At 41.0% G+C, this 23,318-nt stretch overlaps 8 non-coding genes across 8 annotated transcripts; all 8 read left to right on the top strand.

Moving 5' to 3' along the window:
* The first annotated feature begins 2,635 nt into the window (after positions 1-2,635).
* On the top strand, positions 2,636-2,799 carry LOC135018561 (U1 spliceosomal RNA). Its single transcript, XR_010216250.1, has one exon. It is a non-coding gene; the product is annotated as a U1 spliceosomal RNA (small nuclear RNA).
* Positions 2,800-2,951: 152 nt separating this feature from the next.
* On the top strand, positions 2,952-3,114 carry LOC135018432 (U1 spliceosomal RNA). Its single transcript, XR_010216136.1, has one exon. It is a non-coding gene; the product is annotated as a U1 spliceosomal RNA (small nuclear RNA).
* A 674-nt stretch (positions 3,115-3,788) lies between these two features.
* LOC135018277 (U1 spliceosomal RNA) lies at positions 3,789-3,952 on the top strand. The gene has a single exon (XR_010215993.1). It is a non-coding gene; the product is annotated as a U1 spliceosomal RNA (small nuclear RNA).
* Positions 3,953-4,102: 150 nt separating this feature from the next.
* On the top strand, positions 4,103-4,266 carry LOC135018352 (U1 spliceosomal RNA). Its single transcript, XR_010216063.1, has one exon. It is a non-coding gene; the product is annotated as a U1 spliceosomal RNA (small nuclear RNA).
* A 9,049-nt stretch (positions 4,267-13,315) lies between these two features.
* LOC135018372 (U1 spliceosomal RNA) lies at positions 13,316-13,479 on the top strand. Its single transcript, XR_010216082.1, has one exon. It is a non-coding gene; the product is annotated as a U1 spliceosomal RNA (small nuclear RNA).
* A 152-nt stretch (positions 13,480-13,631) lies between these two features.
* On the top strand, positions 13,632-13,794 carry LOC135018382 (U1 spliceosomal RNA). Its single transcript, XR_010216091.1, has one exon. It is a non-coding gene; the product is annotated as a U1 spliceosomal RNA (small nuclear RNA).
* A 674-nt stretch (positions 13,795-14,468) lies between these two features.
* Positions 14,469-14,632, top strand: LOC135018270 (U1 spliceosomal RNA). The gene has a single exon (XR_010215986.1). It is a non-coding gene; the product is annotated as a U1 spliceosomal RNA (small nuclear RNA).
* Positions 14,633-14,783: 151 nt separating this feature from the next.
* On the top strand, positions 14,784-14,947 carry LOC135018389 (U1 spliceosomal RNA). The gene has a single exon (XR_010216098.1). It is a non-coding gene; the product is annotated as a U1 spliceosomal RNA (small nuclear RNA).
* Positions 14,948-23,318: the final 8,371 nt, after the last annotated feature.

Raw genomic sequence — 23,318 nt, 5'->3', positions numbered from 1 at the left:
CTCTGGTTCCATGGAATCTTCCGCATTGGAATGCTGCGGAACAAAAAGGATTTAAACATTCAGCTTGCTAGCATTCAATGTACCTGCGGTTTGGTTCTAGCACATGGGTCTTCATCCTGTTGCCCTCCAGCTGCTGTGAAACTACACATCCCAGCATGCCCTGCTACAGTTTTGCTTTTAAGGTATGCTAAAACTGAGGCAGGGCATGCTGGGATATGTAGTTCCACAGCAGCTGGAGGGTCGCAGGTTTGAAGACCCATGTTCTAGCATGCCTGTTCTATGATGCATGTTCCGTGATGTCACAATCAGCTTGGAATGGGGTGTCTAGCATGCATTTGCTGACAGCCACTTGAGGCAGACACACATCAGGAGATGCAGCATATCGGAGGTCTTCGATGCCTTTCCAGCAAATGCACACCACCAGCTGCTGGTCTGGACACAAAACAATGCCCACAATTGAAGGCTCAAAATGCCCAACTACAGGATTAATGTAAGTAGTGAATTTAGGAATGAATTTAGAAGTAGGAAATTAAGTTAGTTCACAAGTACATTCAAATTCAGATCTAAAGACTAGGTAGGCCTCACGTCCTGGCAGCACCCAGCATTTAAAAATGCCTTGATTATAGGTAGGGAATTAAATGTAGATAAGAAGTAGACACAAAAGAAGACTCCACAGAGCAATTATCAGGTGTCTTTATCAATTTTTGCATTTAAAAAATCAAGCAATTAGGGAACACAATGTTGCGACAATGTAACCCTATTTGCAAAATAGTACTAAATAAGTTTGTCGATGTAAGACATTTGCAAAGGCGCAAACAAAACACGCTGGAAAATGCAACTGAATCTGTTTTTGGAGGTTAGAATAGATGCAGGATCAAGTAGCTCAATGGGTAGGGTGTTTGATTAGAATTTAACAGGTTATAGGTTTGAATCCTGGGTATGATAGTTTGAGGTGTTATTTAATAAAGTATGTTTATATATTAGTCACACATGGCTTACTTGTACAAATGGCATGTCACCAGTTAGTGCTGACTGCTGATATGCCATTTACACAAACATGCCATGTGTGACTGTATATGCATTTAAGGAGGGCACCCCTGCAAAACCACAAACCATTGAGTGTCAAGTATACTAGATATATCTTCATATCTCATGTGCTTTCTCTGAGACCAATCTTGTTATGCCCCTTCCCCACAAGGCATGCGCCTTTTGTCCATATTGCAAAAATGGGGGGGAGGGCATATAATTCTCTGTCACAGGGCACCAAAAAGTCTAGTTATGGCTCTGGTATGCATTATGTAATCTGGCAGACCATCTCTCCAACACTGGCTGGTTGGAATAGAAATCCGGTTATCTATGTGAGCAAATGACCATCAACGATTTACTCTCAAACACTAAAAAATGGACAAAAATGGTCCCCTAAACAAATTGGTTAAATTTTGGGTTTAACCAATTTGTGTAATGACCATTTTTGACCACTTTTCTAGTGTTTGGGAGCAAATGGTTAATTGACATTTGCTCCTATACATTACCAGATTTTCATTCCATCCATCCAGACTGGATAGATAGCCTGACAGATAATTGTGTAGTGTACGCCCAGGATAACTGTTAGTCATGCTTTATTTTATGGCGGCACATAAATGGGTGGACAGATCCAGGGCAAGCACTGCCCACTCATGCATAGTTGTCAACTGATGTGAAGTTCCAGGGGGCAATCTCAGTTATAAAGAGAAGTATCTGGAAATTGTCCCTAGTTAAAAAAAAAAAAATTTGATCAACTCCATTTATTTAGTATGATATCCCAGGTGATAGGATGCCGGCAGTCAGAACAACATACTTTATTAAATAACACATCTCAAACTACCATACCCAGGATTCAAACCTATAACCTGTTGAATTCTAATCAAACACCCTACCTATTGAGCTATTTGATCCTGCATAAAAATTGTGAACATTATATGAAGCTATTGGTACTTTGCAAAAAAAAAGAATCAGCATTACAACGCAGCAGATCCATGCAGTTTGCAGCCACACACTACATGTATCTGCTCAGCCACAATGCTGATTATTTCTTCACAAAGTACAAGGTGAGCTCCAAACAGAATTCTCTAGCTTAGAATTATACCTTTCTTTGCCAAACCTAGAAGTCGGGCCCCCCACCCTGGGATCCCCCAGAGGGAGGCCTGCACCGTCATGTGGCAGGCTTGTCCGTTTTGGAAGCAGGCTGATGGGCAGCCCAGGATTGCTTCAGTCTGGGCTTGGCAGGTCTGGAAACATGAGCTTGCTTTGGGTATGCCTGACCTTGGGTACGCTTTACCTGGAGGATGAAAGGGCCAAGAAAAGTACTTTTAGCCTTCTGCGTGGTAGGAGTCATACTAGGTAGGCAAGCTGTTTTAGCAGTAGCCAGATCAGCTACAATCTTATTGAGGTCTTCTCCAAAAGGAGATTCAACTGAGGCAGCACAAGGGAACTCTCATCTGGGGACAACAACTGCAGGGAGAACACATATTTTCAGATGAACATGGTAGGGCAGAAGGCTGCCTAATACTGAAGCACCCCCAAACAACAAATCAAATGCAACTTACTTGACAGAGATGTGCCTGAGCAACGGCCCTCCCCAGCCCTATCCCAAATCATACTTATTTTGCATAGGAGATACCATGGTCATGAAGATTGTTCTCCCAGGGTTAGGTTCATTCATTGCATTCTGGGTATGCTGACCCCTGTGATTTCCCCAAATGTGGGAAACTCGACTGCATTATTTGTGGTAGTGGGGGACTGTGTTTGTGCTTTCCTCTGGTCAGCTCTGGTAAAATTCAGATTTCTTTGTCTCAGATCTTCCTCTAGCCTTGTTCTTCTTTCGAGAGTTCCCTTGTGCTGCCTCAGTTGGATCTCCTTCACTTGACAGGGGGGTGCCCGAGCAGCGACCCTCCCCAGCTCTAGCCCAACTCCTACTTACCTGCCAGGTGAGATACTATGATCATGAAGTTGCTTCTCCCAGGGCAAGGCTCACCCATTGCACTCTGGGTGTGCTGCCCCTGCGATTTCCCCAAATGTGGGAAACTTGACTGCATAATTTGAGTTTTCCCTGGTCGGCTCTCATGTAATTCAGATCTCTTTGTCTCAGGTCTCTCTCCAGCCTAGTTTGCTGTCTGGTTCCACTTCTTTTTTCTTGAGCCCCTCCCTTCTATACCCTTGTGCACTATCCTGACTTCTCCTCCCGTCTGCTTACTTTGTGCCTCCCAATGCACAATGCAAACTACGGGTAGTGCTGCAGGGCCCACACCCTTTTACTTGCTTTACAGAGCAGCTCTGGAGCTGTTACAGTGCCCAGCTGCTGCAAGAAATCAGCTTGAATGCTTCAGGGGCTGGGGAATGGCCAACATGAGCCCCACACCGAAGGAGGGTGGGGGTGCTTAATGCGAACTAGGGGTCATCCAAGCACCACAAAAGGCCTCCATGCCCTGCACGCTCCTTTTCTCTTTTCATATGCAGACGAGGGTTGAAGCCAACTTTGACCCACTGCTTGGATGACATCACCATATTCAAATCCATCTGCTGCAGGCCATCCCCCAGGAATGCTTGCACTAGTTGTTGCATTTGGTTTGTTGTTTGGGGGTGCTTCAGTATTAGGCAGCCTTCTGCCACCCCATGTTCATATGAAAATATGTGTTCTCCCTGCAGTTGTTGTCCCCAGATGAGAGTTCCCTTGTGCTGCCTCAGTTGAATCTCCTTTACTTGACAGAGATGTGCCTGAGCAGCGGCCCTCCCCAGCCCTATCCCAAATCATACTTATTTTGCATAGGAGATACTATTGTCATGAAGATTGTTTTCCCAGGGTGAGGTTCATTCATTGCATTCTGGGTATGCTGACCCCTGTGATTTCCCCAAATGTGGGAAACTCGACTGCATTATTTGTGGTAGTGGTGGACTGTGTTTGTGCTTTCCTCTGGTCAGCTCTGGTAAAGTCAGATTTCTTTGTCTCAGATCTTCCTCTAGCCTTGTTCTTCTTTTGAGAGTTCCCTTGTGCTGCCTCAGTTGGATCTCCTTCACTTGAAAGGTAGTGCCCGAGCAGCGACCCTCCCCAGCTCTAGCCCAACTCCTACTAACCTGCCAGGTGAGATACTATGATCATGAAGGTGCTTCTCCCAGGGCAAGGCTCACCCATTGCACTCTGGGTGTGCTGCCCCTTGCGATTTCCCCAAATGTGGGAAACTTGACTGCATAATTTGTGTTTCCCCTGGACGGCTCTCGTATAATTCAGATCTCTTTGTCTCAGGTCTCTCTCCAGCCTAGTATGCTGTCTGTTTCCACTTCTCTTTTCTTGAGCCCCTCCCTTCTATAACCTTGTGCACTATCCTGACTTCTCCTCCCGTCTGCTTACTTTGTGCCTTCCAATGCACAATGCAAACTACAGGTAGTGCTGCAGGGCCCACACCCTTTTACTTGCCTTACAGAGCAGCTCTGGAGCTGTTACAGTACCTAGCTGCTGCAAGAAATCAGCTTGAATGCTTCAGGGGCTGGGGCATGGCCAACATGAGCCCCACACCGAAGGAGGGTGGGGGTGTTTAATGCGAACTAGGGGTCATCCAAGCGTCGCAAAAGGCCGCCATGCCCTGCATATCCCTTTTCTCTTTTCATAAGCAGACGAGGGTTGAAGCCAACTTTGACCCACTGCTTGGATGACATCACTTGCTGCCTTTCCAATGAAGCAAGTTTAAATTTAGTAATAGGTGAAAAACCATCCCTACAAAGGTGTTAATCAGATACTTGGCTTTGTGGACACTTTTCAGAGAACAAATTAGTTAGCATAAAAATAAAGCCAGAAAATTAAGAGCTGTTTAATCACTCAATTGGATTTTTCTGCAAGCGTATTTCTTTTTCTCTGCAACCCACTGCTAAGTTGTGCTTCCTAGCTGTTCTTTTATAAAATCACTTAATCAAATCTAACTCTGATTACATCAGAGTAGGCCAGGTACCCTACACCATAAGAGGGGGTTTGAAATTTTGACTTGTCTACTTAAAGATCACCAAAATCTGATGACATGGTCAATAACATCCCTGGGTGGGATTGAACCACCAACCCTTTGGTTAATAACCAAACACACTAACCGATTGCACCACCGAGACACTTTGCAAAAGTACATACTGACAAAGGCTAATAAGCATTCATCTAGAACGTTTCCTAGAAAACTTTAAAAAGTCAATAATCTGGAGAGTTTTTGTAAGATGTTTCTTCCATCAACCAATGAAGAAACGCATTGGTACTTTCCCATGATGAGTGAGTGCTTCAGGATCTCTTGCACTTACATGTGCAGCAGAGTACTGCAATGGAAGCATGCTGGGCCCCTTAACCCAGAGGTAGGCAGATTGAAACTATCCTCTGCTATATGCATTTTTTTTTTGTTAATTAAAGTAATCCAAAACTGGGATTGATATTTTTGCTCTTTTATTTTTACTTAAAGTACAATAACTTTTACCATTTTAATTTGTTTTAATAGTATATTGACAGTATTGTTTTCTTTCAAAAATCCACTTAATTTTCTTTACCCGATTATTAAAATGGTAATTGACAAAAACAAACTACATTGTCACCAGAAGAGCAATACAAAATGTACAAGTGATATATTAAAATCATCTTTCCAGCTTGAATTTCAATGATGCATTGGGGCAACGATTTTGTGAGAAACATCTTACCATTAAATAAAGATTTTCTTAATTCCTTACCTGTGTGCTAATTAGATATCACCTTGTTTTCACATTAAACAGACTTCCACATGAGAAAGCACAAAGGATGCAGTGGCGTTAATGTTTCCTGGTGTCAACCTGTATTATTTCAGTAGATATTGAAATGAGGATGCATCTTGCTGCCTTTCCAATGAAGCAAGTTTAATTTAGTAATAGGTTAAAAACCATCCCTACAAAGGTGTTAATCAGAAACTTGGCTTTGTGGACACTTTTCAGAGAACAAATTTGTTAGCATAAAAATAAAGCCAGAAAATGAAGAGCAGTTTAATCACTCAATTGGATTTTTTTGCCAGCATATTTCTTTTTCTCTGCAACCCACTGCTAAATTGTGCTTCCTAGCTGTTGTTATAAAATCACTGAATCAAATCTAACTCTGATTACATCAGAGAAGGCCAGGTACCCTACACCATAAGAGGGGGTTTGAAATTTTGACTTGTCTACATAAAGATCACCAAAATCTGATAACAAGGTCAATTACGTCCCTGGGTGGGATTGAACCACCAACCTTTTGGTTAATAGCCTTACACAGTAACTGATTGCGCCACAGCAACACTTTGTAAAAGTCCATACTGACAAAGGCTAATAAGCATTCATCTAGAACGATTCCTAGAAACATTTTAAAAAGTCAATAATGTGGAGAGTTTTTGTAAGATGTTTCTTCCATCAACCAATGAAGAAACACATTGGTACTTTCCCATGATGAGTGAGTGCTTCAGGATCTCTTGCACTTACATGTGCAGCAGAGTACTGTAATGGAAGCATGCTGGGTCCATAACCCAGAGGTAGGCAGATTGAAACTATCCTTTGCTATATGCATTTTTTTTTGTTCATTAAAGTAATCCAAAACTGGGATTGATATTTTAGCTTTTATTTTTACTTAAAGTACAATAACTTTTACCATTTTAATTTGTTTTAGTGCAAATGGCATATCAGCAGTCAGCACTAACTGGTGACATGCCATTTGTACAAGTAAGCAATGTGTGACTAATATATAAACATGCTTTATTAAATAACATCTCAAACTATCATACCCAGGATTCAAACCTATAACCTGTTGAATTCTAATCAAACACCCTACCCATGGAGCTACTTGATCCTGCATCTTTTCTAACCTCCAAAAACAGATTCAGTTGCATTTTCCAGCGTGTTTTGTTTGCGCCTTTGCAAATGTCTTACATCGACAAACTTATTTAGTACTATTTTGCAAATAGGGTTACATTGTCGCAACATTGTGTTCCCTAATTGCTTGATTTTTTAAATGCAACAATTGATAAAGACACCTGATAATTGCTCTGTGGAGTCTTATTTTGTGTTTTGTGTTTAGTCTTTAGATCTGAATTTGAATGTACTTGTGAACTAACTTAATTTCCTACTTCTAAATTCATTCCTAAATTCACTACTTACATGAATCCTGTAGTTGGGCATTTTGGGACTTCGATTGTGGGCATTGTTTTGTGTCCAGACCAGCAGCAGGTGGTGTGCATTTGCTGGAAAGGCATCGAAGACCTCCGATATGCTGCATCTCCTGATGTGTGTCTCCCTCAAGTGGCTGTCAGCAAATGCCTGCTAGACACCCCATTCCAAGCTGATTGTGACATCATGGAACATGCATCATAGAACAGGCATGCTAAAACATTGGTCTTCAACCTGCGACCCTCCAGCTGCTGTGGAACTACACATCCCAGCATGCCCTGCCTCAGTTTTAGCATACCTTAATAGCAAAACTGTGGCAGGGCATGCTGGGATGTGTAGTTTCACAGCAGCTGGAGGGCCACAGGATGAAGACCCATGTGCTAGAGCCAAGCCGCAGGTACATTGAATGCTAGCAAGCTGAATATTTAAATCCTTTTTGTTCCGCAGCATTCCAATGCGGAAGATTCCATGGAACCAGAGATCCTTCCATTGAGAAGGACATGCTGCCTGGATGACTACACTGTGCAAATTAAATCACGGAGCCAGTTGGCTTGTGGGTGGCTCTGGTGACTGGGTGGTTGGGTGGGTGGTGTGTCGGAAGTGGAGCGCATGCAAATGATTGTGTATCATCCAGCTAGTGAGAGAGAAAACTCATGCAGGAGTGTGCCTGCTTGTCAGTGGGTTATGCACCTTGCCAGACGTTAAATCTACATAGAGCAGCTGGAGGGGACAAGAGCAGGTTTGCAAAATATAGATAGAAGAGCATATATGCTGGCGCATTCTCCATGATTGTGTCAGCTTATGTTTTGGTGCACTGCACTTTCCTCCACTAAGTTTTAGCCATTTTTGTTAAGCTCAAGTGTAGTTGCTTCTCGGCCTTTTGGCTGTGATCTTGTATCGTGGTTGAAGGGTCTGCTGGAGGGAGGGATTGTTTTCTTCATTGGCGAAAAACCAAAGATATTCCAGGATGGAAGGCTTGGGAACACTATCTGTTTTTCAGTTGTGGAAGAGCACAGAGGTCGGATTGGACTACATTCTATAGTAAAGGATATCTTTCTATTTATTGACCCTCCCCTTATATGTGTCTGTGTTACAATAAAGCTTCGGTTTTGTGAATCCCTCACCCTCTTACACTCCACACCCATAGCCTTATTAACTGTTGTATTATTGTATAGTTTAAATGTATAGTGCAGTTCATGATTTATAGTGTAGACTGGCCTGTGCTGTAGTTCTTGAACTGTACTATACCGTCAGCATTTGTATTGTGTTTTGGCTGTGCTGCAACACTGTATTTATGTGTGCAATGTTTATGTATGTTTTTTTTTATGTCAATAAAGACTGCTTTTTCAAGCCAATATCTGAAAACAATCAATGTTTATCTTTGATGGCAATAAAAGTGGTATGATATTTGATGCTTTTGAAATCCAATATCTGATATGTCCCCTATCTGGGAACCATATATTAAATGGCTTTTCAGAAAAGGGAGATGGGAGAAGAGCTTTCAGTACTTGTAGGACCGATGCACATAAAGAAGCAAAAAAACATACATAAACATTACACACATAAGTACCGCGTTGCGGCACAGCCAAAACACAATAGAAATGCTGATGGTATAGTACAGTTCAAGAACTACAGCACAGGCCAGCCTACACTATAAATCATGAACTGCACTATACATTTAAACTGTACAATAATACAACAGTTAATAAGGCTATGGGTGTGGAGTGTAAGAGGGTGAGGGAATCACAAGCCCGAAGCTTTATTGAAAGACTGACACATATAAAGGGAGGATTAATAAATAGAAAGACATCCTTTACTATAGAATGTAGTCCAATCCGGTCTTTCAACTCTTCCACAATTGAAAAACGGATAGTGTTCCCAAGCCTTCCATCCTGGAATATCTTTGGTCTTTCGCCAATGAAGAAAGCAATCCCTCCCTCCAGCAGACCCTTCAACCACAATACAAGATCACAGCCAAAAGGCCGAGAAGCAACTACACTTGAGCTTAACAAAAATGGCTAAAACTTAGTGGAGGAAAGTGCAGTGCACCAAAACATAAGCTGACACAATCATGGAGAATGCGCCAGCATATATGCTCTTCTATCTATATTTTGCAAACATGCTCTTGTCCCCTCCAGCTGCTCTATGTAGATTTAACGTCTGGCAAGGTGCATAACCCACTGACAAGCAGGCACACTCCTGCATGAGTTTTCACTCTCACTAGCTGGATGATACACAATCATTTGCATGTGCTCCACCTCCGACACACCACCCACCCAACCACCCAGTCACCAGAGCCACCCACAAACCAACTGGCTCCGTGATTTAATTTGCACAGTGTAGTCATCCAGGCAGCATGTCCTTCTCAATGGAAGGATCTCTGGTTCCATGGAATCTTCCGCATTGGAATGCTGCGGAACAAAAAGGATTTAAATATTCAGCTTGCTAGCATTCAATGTACCTGCGGCTTGGCTCTAGCACATGGGTCTTCATCCTGTGGCCCTCCAGCTGCTGTGAAACTACACATCCCAGCACGCCCTGCCACAGTTTTGCTATAAGGTATGCTAAAACTGAGGCAGGGCATGCTGGGATGTGTAATTCTACAGCAGCTGGAGGGTCGCAGGTTGAAGACCCATGTTTTAGCATGCCTGTTCTATGATGCATGTTCCGTGATGTCACAATCAGCTTGGAATGGGGTGTCTAGCTGGCATTTGCTGACAGCCACTTGAGGGAGACACACATCAGGAGATGCAGCATATCGGAGGTCTTCGATGCCTTTCCAGCAAATGCACACCACCTGCTGCTGGTCTGGACACAAAACAATGCCCACAATCGAAGTCCCAAAATGCCCAACTACAGGATTCATGTAAGTAGTGAATTTAGGAATGAATTTAGAAGTAGGAAATTAAGTTAGTTCACAAGTACATTCAAATTCAGATCTAAAGTCTAGGTAGGCCTCACGTCCTGGCAGCCGCCAGCATTTAAAAATGCCTTGATTAGAGGTACGGAATTAAATGTAGATAAGAAGTAGACACAAAATAAGACTCCGCAGAGCAGTTATCAGGTGTTTTTATCAATTGTTGCATTTAAAAAATCAAGCAATTAGGGAACACAATGTTGCAACAATGTAACCCTATTTGCAAAATAGTACTAAATAAGTTTGTCGATGTAAGACATTTGCAAAGGCGCATCCAAAACACGCTGGAAAATGCAACTGAATCTGTTTTTGGAGGCTAGAATAGGAAATGTGCATCGGTCCTACAAGTACTGAAAGCTCTTCTCCCATCTCCCTTTTCTGAAAAGCCATTTAATATATGGTTCCCAGATAGGGGACATATCAGATATTGCCTTTCAAAAGCAGCAAATATCATACCACTTCTATTGCCATCAAAGATAAACATTGATTGTTTTCAGATATTGGATTGAAAAAGCAGTCTTTATTGACATAAAGAAGCAAAAAAACATATATAAACATTACACACATAAGTACTGTGTTGCAGCACAGCCAAATCACAATACAAATGCTGTCGGTATAGTACAGTTCAAGAACTACAGTACAGGTCAGCCTACACTATAAATCATGAACTGCACTATACATTTAAACAATACAATAGTTAATAAGGCTATGGGTGTGGAGTGTAAGAGGGTGACGGAATCACAAGCCCAAAGCTTTATTGAAAGACAGACACATATAAAGGGAGGATTAATAAATACAAAGATACCCTTTACTATAGAATGTAGTCCAATCCGGTCTTTCAACTCTTCCACAACTGAAAAACGGATAGTGTTCCCAAGCCTTCCATCCTGGAATATCTTCAGTCTCTCGCCAATGAAGAAAACAATCCCTCCAGCAGACTCTTCAACCACAATACAATATCACAGCCAAAAGAGCGAGAAGCAACTACACTTGCGTTTAAACAAAATGGCTAAAACTTAGTGGAGGAAAGTGCAGTGCACCAAAACATAAGCTGACACAATCATGGAGAATGCGCCAGCATATATGCTCTTCTGTCTATATTTTCCAAACCTGCTCTTGTCCCCTCCAGTTGCTCCATGTAGATTTGACGTCTGGCAAGGTGCATAACTCACTGACAAACAGGCACACTCCTGCATGAGTTTTCTCTCTCACTAGCTGGATGATACACATTCATTTGCATGTGCTCCACCTCCGACACACCGCCCACCCAACCACCCAGTCACCAGAGCCACCCACAAGCCAACTGGCTCCGTGATTTAATTTGCACAGTGCAGTCATCCAGGCAGCATGTCCTTCTCAATGGAATAATCTCTGGTTCCATGGAATCTTCCGCATTGGAATGCTGCGGAACAAAAAGGATTTAAACATTCAGCTTGCTAGCATTCAATGTACCTGCGGTTTGGTTCTAGCACATGGGTCTTCATCCTGTGGCCCTCCAGCTGCTGTGAAACTACACATCCCAGCATGCCCTGCCACAGTTTTGCTATTAAGGTATGCTAAAACTGAGGCAGGGCATGCTGGGATATGTAGTTCCACAGCAGCTGGAGGGTCGCAGGTTGAAGACTGCTGACTGCTGATATGCCATTTACACAAACATGCCATGTGTGACTGTATATGCATTTAAGGAGGGCACCCCTGCAATACCACAAACCATTGAGTGTCAAGTATACTAGATATATCTTCATATCTCATGTGCTTTCTCTGAGACCAATCTTGTTATGCCCCTTCCCCACAAGGCATGCGCCTTTTGTCCATATTGCAAAAATGGGGGGGGAGGGCATATAATTCTCTGTCACAGGGCACCAAAAAGTCTAGTTATGGCTCTGGTATGCATTATGTAATCTGGCAGACCATCTCTCCAACACTGGCTGGTTGGAATAGAAATCCGGTTATCTATGTGAGCAAATGACCATCAACGATTTACTCTCAAACACTAAAAAATGGACAAAAATGGTCCCCTAAACAAATTGGTTAAATTTTGGGTTTAACCAATTTGTGTAATGACCATTTTTGACCACTTTTCTAGTGTTTGGGAGCAAATGGTTAATTGACATTTGCTCCTATACATTACCAGATTTTCATTCCATCCATCCAGACTGGATAGATAGCCTGACAGATAATTGTGTAGTGTACGCCCAGGATAACTGTTAGTCATGCTTTATTTTATGGCGGCACATAAATGGGTGGACAGATCCAGGGCAAGCACTGCCCACTCATGCATAGTTGTCAACTGATGTGAAGTTCCAGGGGGCAATCTCAGTTATAAAGAGAAGTATCTGGAAATTGTCCCTAGTTAAAAAAAAAAAAAAATTTTTATCAACTCCATTTATTTAGTATGATATCCCAGGTGATAGGATGCCGGCAGTCAGAACAACATACTTTATTAAATAACACATCTCAAACTACCATACCCAGGATTCAAACCTATAACCTGTTGAATTCTAATCAAACACCCTACCTATTGAGCTATTTGATCCTGCATAAAAATTGTGAACATTATATGAAGCTATTGGTACTTTGCAAAAAAAAAGAATCAGCATTACAACGCAGCAGATCCATGCAGTTTGCAGCCACACACTACATGTATCTGCTCAGCCACAATGCTGATTATTTCTTCACAAAGTACAAGGTGAGCTCCAAACAGAATTCTCTAGCTTAGAATTATACCTTTCTTTGCCAAACCTAGAAGTCGGGCCCCCCACCCTGGGATCCCCCAGAGGGAGGCCTGCACCGTCATGCGGCAGGCTTGTCCGTTTTGGAAGCAGGCTGATGGGCAGCCCAGGATTGCTTCAGTCTGGGCTTGGCAGGTCAGGAAACATGAGCTTGCTTTGGGTATGCCTGACCTTGGGTACGCTTTACCTGGAGGATGAAAGGGCCAAGAAAAGTACTTTTAGCCTTCTGCGTGGTAGGAGTCATACTAGGTAGGCAAGCTGTTTTAGCAGTAGCCAGATCAGCTACAATCTTATTGAGGTCTTCTCCAAAAGGAGATTCAACTGAGGCAGCACAAGGGAACTCTCATCTGGGGACAACAACTGCAGGGAGAACACATATTTTCAGATGAACATGGTAGGGCAGAAGGCTGCCTAATACTGAAGCACCCCCAAACAACAAATCAAATGCAACTTACTTGACAGAGATGTGCCTGAGCAACGGCCCTCCCCAGCCCTATCCCAAATCATACTTATTTTGCATAGGAGATACCATGGTCATGAAGATTGTTCTCCCAGGGTGAGGTTCATTCATTGCATTCTGGGTATGCTGACCCCTGTGATTTCCCCAAATGTGGGAAACTCGACTGCATTATTTGTGGTAGTGGGGGACTGTGTTTGTGCTTTCCTCTGGTCAGCTCTGGTAAAAGTCAGATTTCTTTGTCTCAGATCTTCCTCTAGCCTTGTTCTTCTTTCGAGAGTTCCCTTGTGCTGCCTCAGTTGGATCTCCTTCACTTGACAGGGGGGTGCCCGAGCAGCGACCCTCCCCAGCTCTAGCCCAACTCCTACTTACCTGCCAGGTGAGATACTATGATCATGAAGGTGCTTCTCCCAGGGCAAGGCTCACCCATTGCACTCTGGGTGTGCTGCCCCTGCGATTTCCCCAAATGTGGGAAACTTGACTGCATAATTTGAGTTTTCCCTGGTCAGCTCTCATGTAATTCAGATCTCTTTGTCTCAGGTCTCTCTCCAGCCTAGTTTGCTGTCTGGTTCCACTTCTTTTTTCTTGAGCCCCTCCCTTCTATACCCTTGTGCACTATCCTGACTTCTCCTCCCGTCTGCTTACTTTGTGCCTCCCAATGCACAATGCAAACTACGGGTAGTGCTGCAGGGCCCACACCCTTTTACTTGCTTTACAGAGCAGCTCTGGAGCTGTTATAGTGCCCAGCTGCAGCAAGAAATCAGCTTGAATGCTTCAGGGGCTGGGGAATGGCCAACATGAGCCCCACACCGAAGGAGGGTGGGGGTGCTTTATGCGAACTAGGGGTCATCCAAGCACCACAAAAGGCCTCCATGCCCTGCACGCTCCTTTTCTCTTTTCATATGCAGACGAGGGTTGAAGCCAACTTTGACCCACTGCTTGGATGACATCACCATATTCAAATCCATCTGCTGCAGGCCATCCCCCAGGAATGCTTGCACTAGTTGTTGCATTTGGTTTGTTGTTTGGGGGTGCTTCAGTATTAGGCAGCCTTCTGCCACCCCATGTTCATCTGAAAATATGTGTTCTCCCTGCAGTTGTTGTCCCCAGATGAGAGTTCCCTTGTGCTGCCTCAGTTGAATCTCCTTTACTTGACAGAGATGTGCCTGAGCAGCGGCCCTCCCCAGCCCTATCCCAAATCATACTTATTTTGCATAGGAGATACTATTGTCATGAAGATTGTTCTCCCAGGGTGAGGTTCATTCATTGCATTCTGGGTATGCTGACCCCTGTGATTTCCCCAAATGTGGGAAACTCGACTGCATTATTTGTGGTAGTGGTGGACTGTGTTTGTGCTTTCCTCTGGTCAGCTCTGGTAAAAGTCAGATTTCTTTGTCTCAGATCTTCCTCTAGCCTTGTTCTTCTTTTGAGAGTTCCCTTGTGCTGCCTCAGTTGGATCTCCTTCACTTGAAAGGTAGTGCCCGAGCAGCGACCCTCCCCAGCTCTAGCCCAACTCCTACTAACCTGCCAGGTGAGATACTATGATCATGAAGGTGCTTCTCCCAGGGCAAGGCTCACCCATTGCACTCTGGGAGTGCTGTCCCTTGCGATTTCCCCAAATGTGGGAAACTTGACTGCATAATTTGTGTTTCCCCTGGACGGCTCTCGTATAATTCAGATCTCTTTGTCTCAGGTCTCTCTCCAGCCTAGTATGCTGTCTGTTTCCACTTCTCTTTTCTTGAGCCCCTCCCTTCTATAACCTTGTGAACTATCCTGACTTCTCCTCCCGTCTGCTTACTTTGTGCCTTCCAATGCACAATGCAAACTACAGGTAGTGCTGCAGGGCCCACACCCTTTTACTTGCCTTACAGAGCAGCTCTGGAGCTGTTACAGTACCCAGCTGCTGCAAGAAATCAGCTTGAATGCTTCAGGGGCTGGGGCATGGCCAACATGAGCCCCACACCGAAGGAGGGTGGGGGTGTTTAATGCGAACTAGGGGTCATCCAAGCGTCGCAAAAGGCCGCCATGCCCTGCATATCCCTTTTCTCTTTTCATAAGCAGACGAGGGTTGAAGCCAACTTTGACCCACTGCTTGGATGACATCACTTGCTGCCTTTCCAATGAAGCAAGTTTAATTTAGTAATAGGTGAAAAACCATCCCTACAAAGGTGTTAATCAGATACTTGGCTTTGTGGACACTTTTCAGAGAACAAATTTGTTAGCATAAAAATAAAGCCAGAAAATGAAGAGCTGTTTAATCACTCAATTGGATTTTTCTGCAAGCGTATTTCTTTTTCTCTGCAACCCACTGCTAAGTTGTGCTTCCTAGCTGTTCTTTTATAAAATCACTTAATCAAATCTAACTCTGATTACATCAGAGAAGGCCAGGTACCCTACACCATAAGAGGGGGTTTGAAATTTTGACTTGTCTACTTAAAGATCACCAAAATCTGATAACAAGGTAAATTACGTCCCTGGGTAGGATTGAACCACCAACCTTTTGGTTAATAACCGAACACGCTAACTGATTGCGCCACAGAGACACATTGCAAAAGTATATACTGACAAAGGCTAATAAGCATTCATCTAGAACGTTTCCTAGAAAAACTTTAAAAAGTCAATAATCTGGAGAGTTTTTGTAAGATGTTTCTTCCATCAACCAATGAAGAAACACATTGGTACTTTCCCATGATGAGTGAGTGCTTCAGGATCTCTTGCACTTACATGTGCAGCAGAGTACTGCAATGGAAGCATGCTGGGCCCATAACCCAGAGGTAGGCAGATTGAAACTATCCTCTGCTATATGCATTTTTTTTTGTTAATTAAAGTAATCCAAAACTGGGATTGATATTTTTGCTCTTTTATTTTTACTTAAAGTACAATAACTTTTATTATTTTAATTTGTTTTAATAGTATATTGACAGTATTGTTTTCTTTCAAAAATCCACTTAATTTTCTTTACCCTATTATTCAAATGGTAATTGACAAAAACAAACTACATTGTCACCAGAAGAGCAATACAAAATGTACAAGTGATATATTAAAATCATCTTTCCAGCTTGAATTTCAATGATGCATTGGGGCAACGATTTTGTGAGAAACCTCTTCACCCTTAAATAAAGATTTTCTTAATTCCTTACCTGTGTGCTAATTAGATATCACCTTGTTTTCACATTAAACAGACTTCCACATGAGAAAGCAGCAAGGATGCAGTGGCGTTAATGTTTCCTGGTGTCAACCTGTATTATTTCAGTAGATATTGAAATGAGGATGCATCTTGCTGCCTTTCCAATGAAGCATGTTTAATTTAGTAATAGGTGAAAAACCATCCCTACAAAGGTGTTAATCAGATACTTGGCTTTGTGGACTCTTTTCAGAGAACAAATTTGTTAGCATAAAAATAAAGCCAGAAAATGAAGAGCTGTTTAATCACTCAATTGGATTTTTCTGCCAGCATATTTCTTTTTCTCTGCAACCCACTGCTAAATTGTGCTTCCTAGCTGTTTTTTTTTATAAAATCACTTAATCAAATCTAACTCTGATTACATCAGAGTAGGCCAGGTACCCTACACCATAAGAGAGGGTTTGAAATTTTGACTTGTCTACTTAAATATCACCAAAATCTGATCACAAGATCAATTACGTCCCTGGGTGGGATTGAACCACCAACTTTTTGGTTAATAGCCGTACACACTAACTGATTGCGCTACAGCGACACTTTGCAAAAGTACATACTGACAAAGGCTAATAAGCATTCATCTAGAACGTTTCCTAGAAAAACTTTAAATAGTCAATAATCTGGAGAGTTTTTGTAAGATGTCTCTTCCATCAACCAATGAAGAAACACATTGGTACTTTCCCATGATGAGTGAGTGCTTCAGGATCTCTTGCACTTACATGTGCAGCAGAGTACTGTAATGGAAGCATGCTGGGTCCATAACCCAGAGGTAGGCAGATTGAAATTATCCTCTGCTATATGCATTTTTTTTTGTTAATTAAAGTAATCCAAAACTGGGATTGATATTTTTGCTCTTTTTATTTTACTTAAAGTACAATAACTTTTACCTTTTTAATTTGTTTTAATAGTATATAGACAGTATTGTTTTCTTTCAAAAATCCACTTAATTTTCTTTACCCGATTATTAAAATGGTAATTGACAAAAACAAACTACATTGTCACCAGAAGAGCAATACAAAATGTACAAGTGATATATTAAAATCATCTTTCCAGCTTGAATTTCAATGATGCATTGGGGCAACGATTTTGTGAGAAACATCTTACCATTAAATAAAGAATTTCTTAATTCCTTACCTGTGTGCTAATTAGATATCACCTTGTTTTCACATTAAACAGACTTCCACATGAGAAAGCAGCAAGGATGCAGTGGCGTTAATGTTTCCTGGTGTCAACCTGTATTATTTCAGTAGATCTTGAAATGAGGATGCATCTTGCTGCCTTTCCAATGAAGCATTTTTAATTTAGTAATAGGTGAAAAACCATCCCTACAAAGGTGTTAATCAGATACTTGTCTTTGTGGACTCTTTTCAGAGAACAAATTTGTTAGCATAAAAATAAAGTCAGAAAATGAAGAGCTGTTTAATCACTCAATTGGATTTTTCTGCCAGCATATTTCTTTTTCTCTGCAACCCACTGCTAAATTGTGCTTCCTAGCTGTTTTTTTTATAAAATCACTTAATCAAATCTAACTCTGATTACATCAGAGTAGGCCAGGTACCCTACACCATAAGAGAGGGTTTGAAATTTTGACTTGTCTACTTAAATATCACCAAAATCTGATCACAAGGTCAATTACGTCCCTGGGTGGGATTGAACCACCAACTTTTTGGTTAATAGCCGTACACACTAACTGATTGCGCTACAGCGACACTTTGCAAAAGTACATACTGACAAAGGCTAATAAGCATTCATCTAGAACGTTTCCTATAAAAACTTTAAATAGTCAATAATCTGGAGAGTTTTTGTAAGATGTTTCTTCCATCAACCAATGAAGAAACACATTGGTACTTTCCCATGATGAGTGAGTGCTTCAGGATCTCTTGCACTTACATGTGCAGCAGAGTACTGTAATGGAAGCATGCTGGGTCCATAACCCAGAGGTAGGCAGATTGAAATTATCCTCTGCTATATGCATTTTTTTTTGTTAATTAAAGTAATCCAAAACTGGGATTGATATTTTTGCTCTTTTTATTTTACTTAAAGTACAATAACTTTTACCTTTTTAATTTGTTTTAATAGTATATAGACAGTATTGTTTTCTTTCAAAAATCCACTTAATTTTCTTTACCCGATTATTAAAATGGTAATTGACAAAAACAAACTACATTGTCACCAGAAGAGCAATACAAAATGTACAAGTGATATATTAAAATCATCTTTCCAGCTTGAATTTCAATGATGCATTGGGGCAACGATTTTGTGAGAAACATCTTACCATTAAATAAAGAATTTCTTAATTCCTTACCTGTGTGCTAATTAGATATCACCTTGTTTTCACATTAAACAGACTTCCACATGAGAAAGCAGCAAGGATGCAGTGGCGTTAATGTTTCCTGGTGTCAACCTGTATTATTTCAGTAGATCTTGAAATGAGGATGCATCTTGCTGCCTTTCCAATGAAGCATTTTTAATTTAGTAATAGGTGAAAAACCATCCCTACAAAGGTGTTAATCAGATACTTGTCTTTGTGGACTCTTTTCAGAGAACAAATTTGTTAGCATAAAAATAAAGTCAGAAAATGAAGAGCTGTTTAATCACTCAATTGGATTTTTCTGCCAGCATATTTCTTTTTCTCTGCAACCCACTGCTAAATTGTGCTTCCTAGCTGTTTTTTTTATAAAATCACTTAATCAAATCTAACTCTGATTACATCAGAGTAGGCCAGGTACCCTACACCATAAGAGAGGGTTTGAAATTTTGACTTGTCTACTTAAATATCACCAAAATCTGATCACAAGGTCAATTACGTCCCTGGGTGGGATTGAACCACCAACTTTTTGGTTAATAGCCGTACACACTAACTGATTGCGCTACAGCGACACTTTGCAAAAGTACATACTGACAAAGGCTAATAAGCATTCATCTAGAACGTTTCCTATAAAAACTTTAAATAGTCAATAATCTGGAGAGTTTTTGTAAGATGTTTCTTCCATCAACCAATGAAGAAACACATTGGTACTTTCCCATGATGAGTGAGTGTTTCAGGATCTCTTGCACTTACATGTGCAGCAGAGTACTGTAATGGAAGCATGCTGGGTCCATAACCCAGAGGTAGGCAGATTGAAATTATCCTCTGCTATATGCATTTTTTTTTGTTAATTAAAGTAATCCAAAACTGGGATTGATATTTTTGCTCTTTTTATTTTACTTAAAGTACAATAACTTTTACCTTTTTAATTTGTTTTAATAGTATATAGACAGTATTGTTTTCTTTCAAAAATACACTTAATTTTCTTTACCCGATTATTAAAATGGTAATTGACAAAAACAAACTACATTGTCACCAGAAGAGCAATACAAAATGTACAAGTGATATATTAAAATCATCTTTCCAGCTTGAATTTCAATGATGCATTGGGGCAACGATTTTGTGAGAAACATCTTACCCTTAAATAAAGATTTTCTTAATTCCTTACCTGTGTGCTAATTAGATATCACCTTGTTTTCACATTAAACAGACTTCCACATGAGAAAGCAGCAAGGATGCAGTGGCGTTAATGTTTCCTGGTGTCAACCTGTATTATTTCAGTAGATATTGAAATGAGGATGCATCTTGCTGCCTTTCCAATGAAGCAAGTTTAATTTAGTAATAGGTGAAAAACCATCCCTACAAAGATGTTAATCCGATACTTGGCTTTGTGGACACTTTTCAGAGAACAAATTAGTTAGCATAAAAATAAAGCCAGAAAATGAAGAGCTGTTTAATCACTCAATTGGATTTTTCTGCCAGCATATTTCATTTTCTCTGCAACCCACTGCTAAATTGTGCTTCCTAGCTGTTTTTTGATAAAATCACTTAATCAAATCTAACTCTGATTACATCAGAGTAGGCCAGGTACCCTACACCATAAGAGGGGGTTTGAAATTTTGACTTGTCTACTTAAAGATCACCAAAATCTGATGACAAGGTCAATAACATCCCTGGGTGGGATTGAACCACCAACCCTTTGGTTAATAACCAAACACACTAACCGATTGCACCACAGAGACACTTTGCAAAAGTACATACTGACAAAGGCTAATAAGCATTCATCTAGAACGTTTCCTAGAAAACTTTAAAAAGTCAATAATCTGGAGAGTTTTGTAAGATGTTTCTTCCATCAACCAATGAAGAAACGCATTGGTACTTTCCCATGATGAGTGAGTGCTTCAGGATCTCTTGCACTTACATGTGCAGCAGAGTACTGCAATTGAAGCATGCTGGGCCCCTTAACCCAGAGGTAGGCAGATTGAAACTATCCTCTGCTATATGCATTTTTTTTTTGTTAATTAAAGTAATCCAAAACTGGGATTGATATTTTTGCTCTTTTATTTTTACTTAAAGTACAATAACTTTTACCATTTTAATTTGTTTTAATAGTATATTGACAGTATTGTTTTCTTTCAAAAATCCACTTAATTTTCTTTACCCTATTATTAAAATGGTAATTGACAAAAACAAACTACATTGTCACCAGAAGAGCAATACAAAATGTACAAGTGATATATTAAAATCATCTTTCCAGCTTGAATTTCAATGATGCATTGGGGCAACGATTTTGTGAGAAACATCTTCACCCTTAAATAAAGATTTTCTTAATTCCTTACCTGTGTGCTAATTAGATATCACCTTGTTTTCACATTAAACAGACTTCCACATGAGAAAGCAGCAAGGATGCAGTGGCGTTAATGTTTCCTGGTGTCAACCTGTATTATTTCAGTAGATATTGAAATGAGGATGCATCTTGCTGCCTTTCCAATGAAGCAAGTTTAATTTAGTAATAGGTGAAAAACCATCCCTACAAAGATGTTAATCAGATACTTGGCTTTGTGGACACTTTTCAGAGAACAAATTTGTTAGCATAAAAATAAAGCCAGAAAATGAAGAGCTGTTTAATCACTCAATTGGATTTTTTTGCCAGCATATTTCTTTTTCTCTGCAAACCACTGCTAAATTGTGCTTCCTAGCTGTTTTTATAAAATCACTGAATCAAATCTAACTCTGATTACATCAGAGAAGGCCAGGTACCCTACACCATAACAGGGGTTTTTGAAATTTTGACTTGTCTACTTAAAGATCACCAAAATCTGATAACAAGGTCAATTACAGCCCTGGGTGGGATTGAACCACCAACCTTTTGGTTAATAGCCGTACACACTAACTGATTGCGCCACAGCGACACTTTGCAAAAGTACATACTGACAAAGGCTAATAAGCATTCATCTAGAACGTTTCCTAGAAAAACTTTAAATAGTCAATAATCTGGAGAGTTTTTGTAAGATGTTTCTTCCATCAACCAATGAAGAAACACATTGGTACTTTCCCATGATGAGTGAGTGCTTCAGGATCTCTTGCAATTACATGTGCAGCAGAGTACTGTAATGGAAGCATGCTGGGTCCATAGCCCAGAGGTAAGCAGATTGAAACTATCCTCTGCTATATGCGTTTTTTTTTGTTAATTCAAGTAATCCAAAACTGGGATTGATATTTTTGCTCTTTTATTTTTACTTAAAGTACAATAACTTTTACCATTTTCATTTGTTTTAGTGCAAATGGCATATCAGCAGTCAGCACTAACTGGTGACATGCCATTTGTACAAGTAAGCCATGTGTGACTAATATATAAACATGCTTTATTAAATAACACCTCAAACTATCATACCCAGGATTCAAACCTATAACCTGTTGAATTTTAATCAAACACCCAACCATGGAGCTACTTGATCCTACATCTTTTCTAACCTCCAAAAACAGATTCAGTTGCATTTTCCAGCGTGTTTTGTTTGCGCCTTTGCAAATGTCTTACATCGACAAACTTATTTAGTACTATTTTGCAAATAGGGTTACATTGTCGCAACATTGTGTTCCCTAATTGCTTGATTTTTTAAATGCAACAATTGATAAAGACACCTGATAATTGCTCTGTGGAGTCTTATTTTGTGTTTAGTCTTTAGATCTGAATTTGAATGTACTTGTGAACTAACTTAATTTCCTACTTCTAAATTCATTCCTAAATTCACTACTTACATGAATCCTGTAGTTGGGCATTTTGGGACTTCGATTGTGGGCATTGTTTTGTGTCCAGACCAGCAGCAGGTGGTGTGCATTTGCTGGAAAGGCATCGAAGACCTCCGATATGCTGCATCTCCTGATGTGTGTCTCCCTCAAGTGGCTGTCAGCAAATGCCTGCTAGACACCCCATTCCAAGCTGATTGTGACATCATGGAACATGCATCATAGAACAGGCATGCTAAAACATGGGTCTTCAACCTGCGACCCTCCAGCTGCTGTGGAACTATACATCCCAGCATGCCCTGCCTCAGTTTTAGCATACCTTAATAGCAAAACTGTGGCAGGGCATGCTGGGATGTGTAGTTTCACAGCAGCTGGAGGGCCACAGGATGAAGACCCATGTGCTAGAGCCAAGCCGCAGGTACATTGAATGCTAGCAAGCTGAATATTTAAATCCTTTTTGTTCCGCAGCATTCCAATGCGGAAGATTCCATGGAACCAGAGATCCTTCCATTGAGAAGGACATGCTGCCTGGATGACTACACTGTGCAAATTAAATCACGGAGCCAGTTGGCTTGTGGGTGGCTCTGGTGACTGGGTGGTTGGGTGGGTGGTGTGTCGGAAGTGGAGCGCATGCAAATGATTGTGTATCATCCAGCTAGTGAGAGAGAAAACTCATGCAGGAGTGTGCCTGCTTGTCAGTGGGTTATGCACCTTGCCAGACGTTAAATCTACATAGAGCAGCTGGAGGGGACAAGAGCAGGTTTGCAAAATATAGATAGAAGAGCATATATGCTGGCGCATTCTCCATGATTGTGTCA

This window comes from Pseudophryne corroboree, unplaced genomic scaffold (genome assembly GCF_028390025.1).
Source record: "Pseudophryne corroboree isolate aPseCor3 unplaced genomic scaffold, aPseCor3.hap2 scaffold_322, whole genome shotgun sequence".
Classification (NCBI taxonomy): Eukaryota; Metazoa; Chordata; class Amphibia; order Anura; family Myobatrachidae; genus Pseudophryne; species Pseudophryne corroboree.
This window is presented reverse-complemented; position numbering and strand designations above follow the sequence as displayed.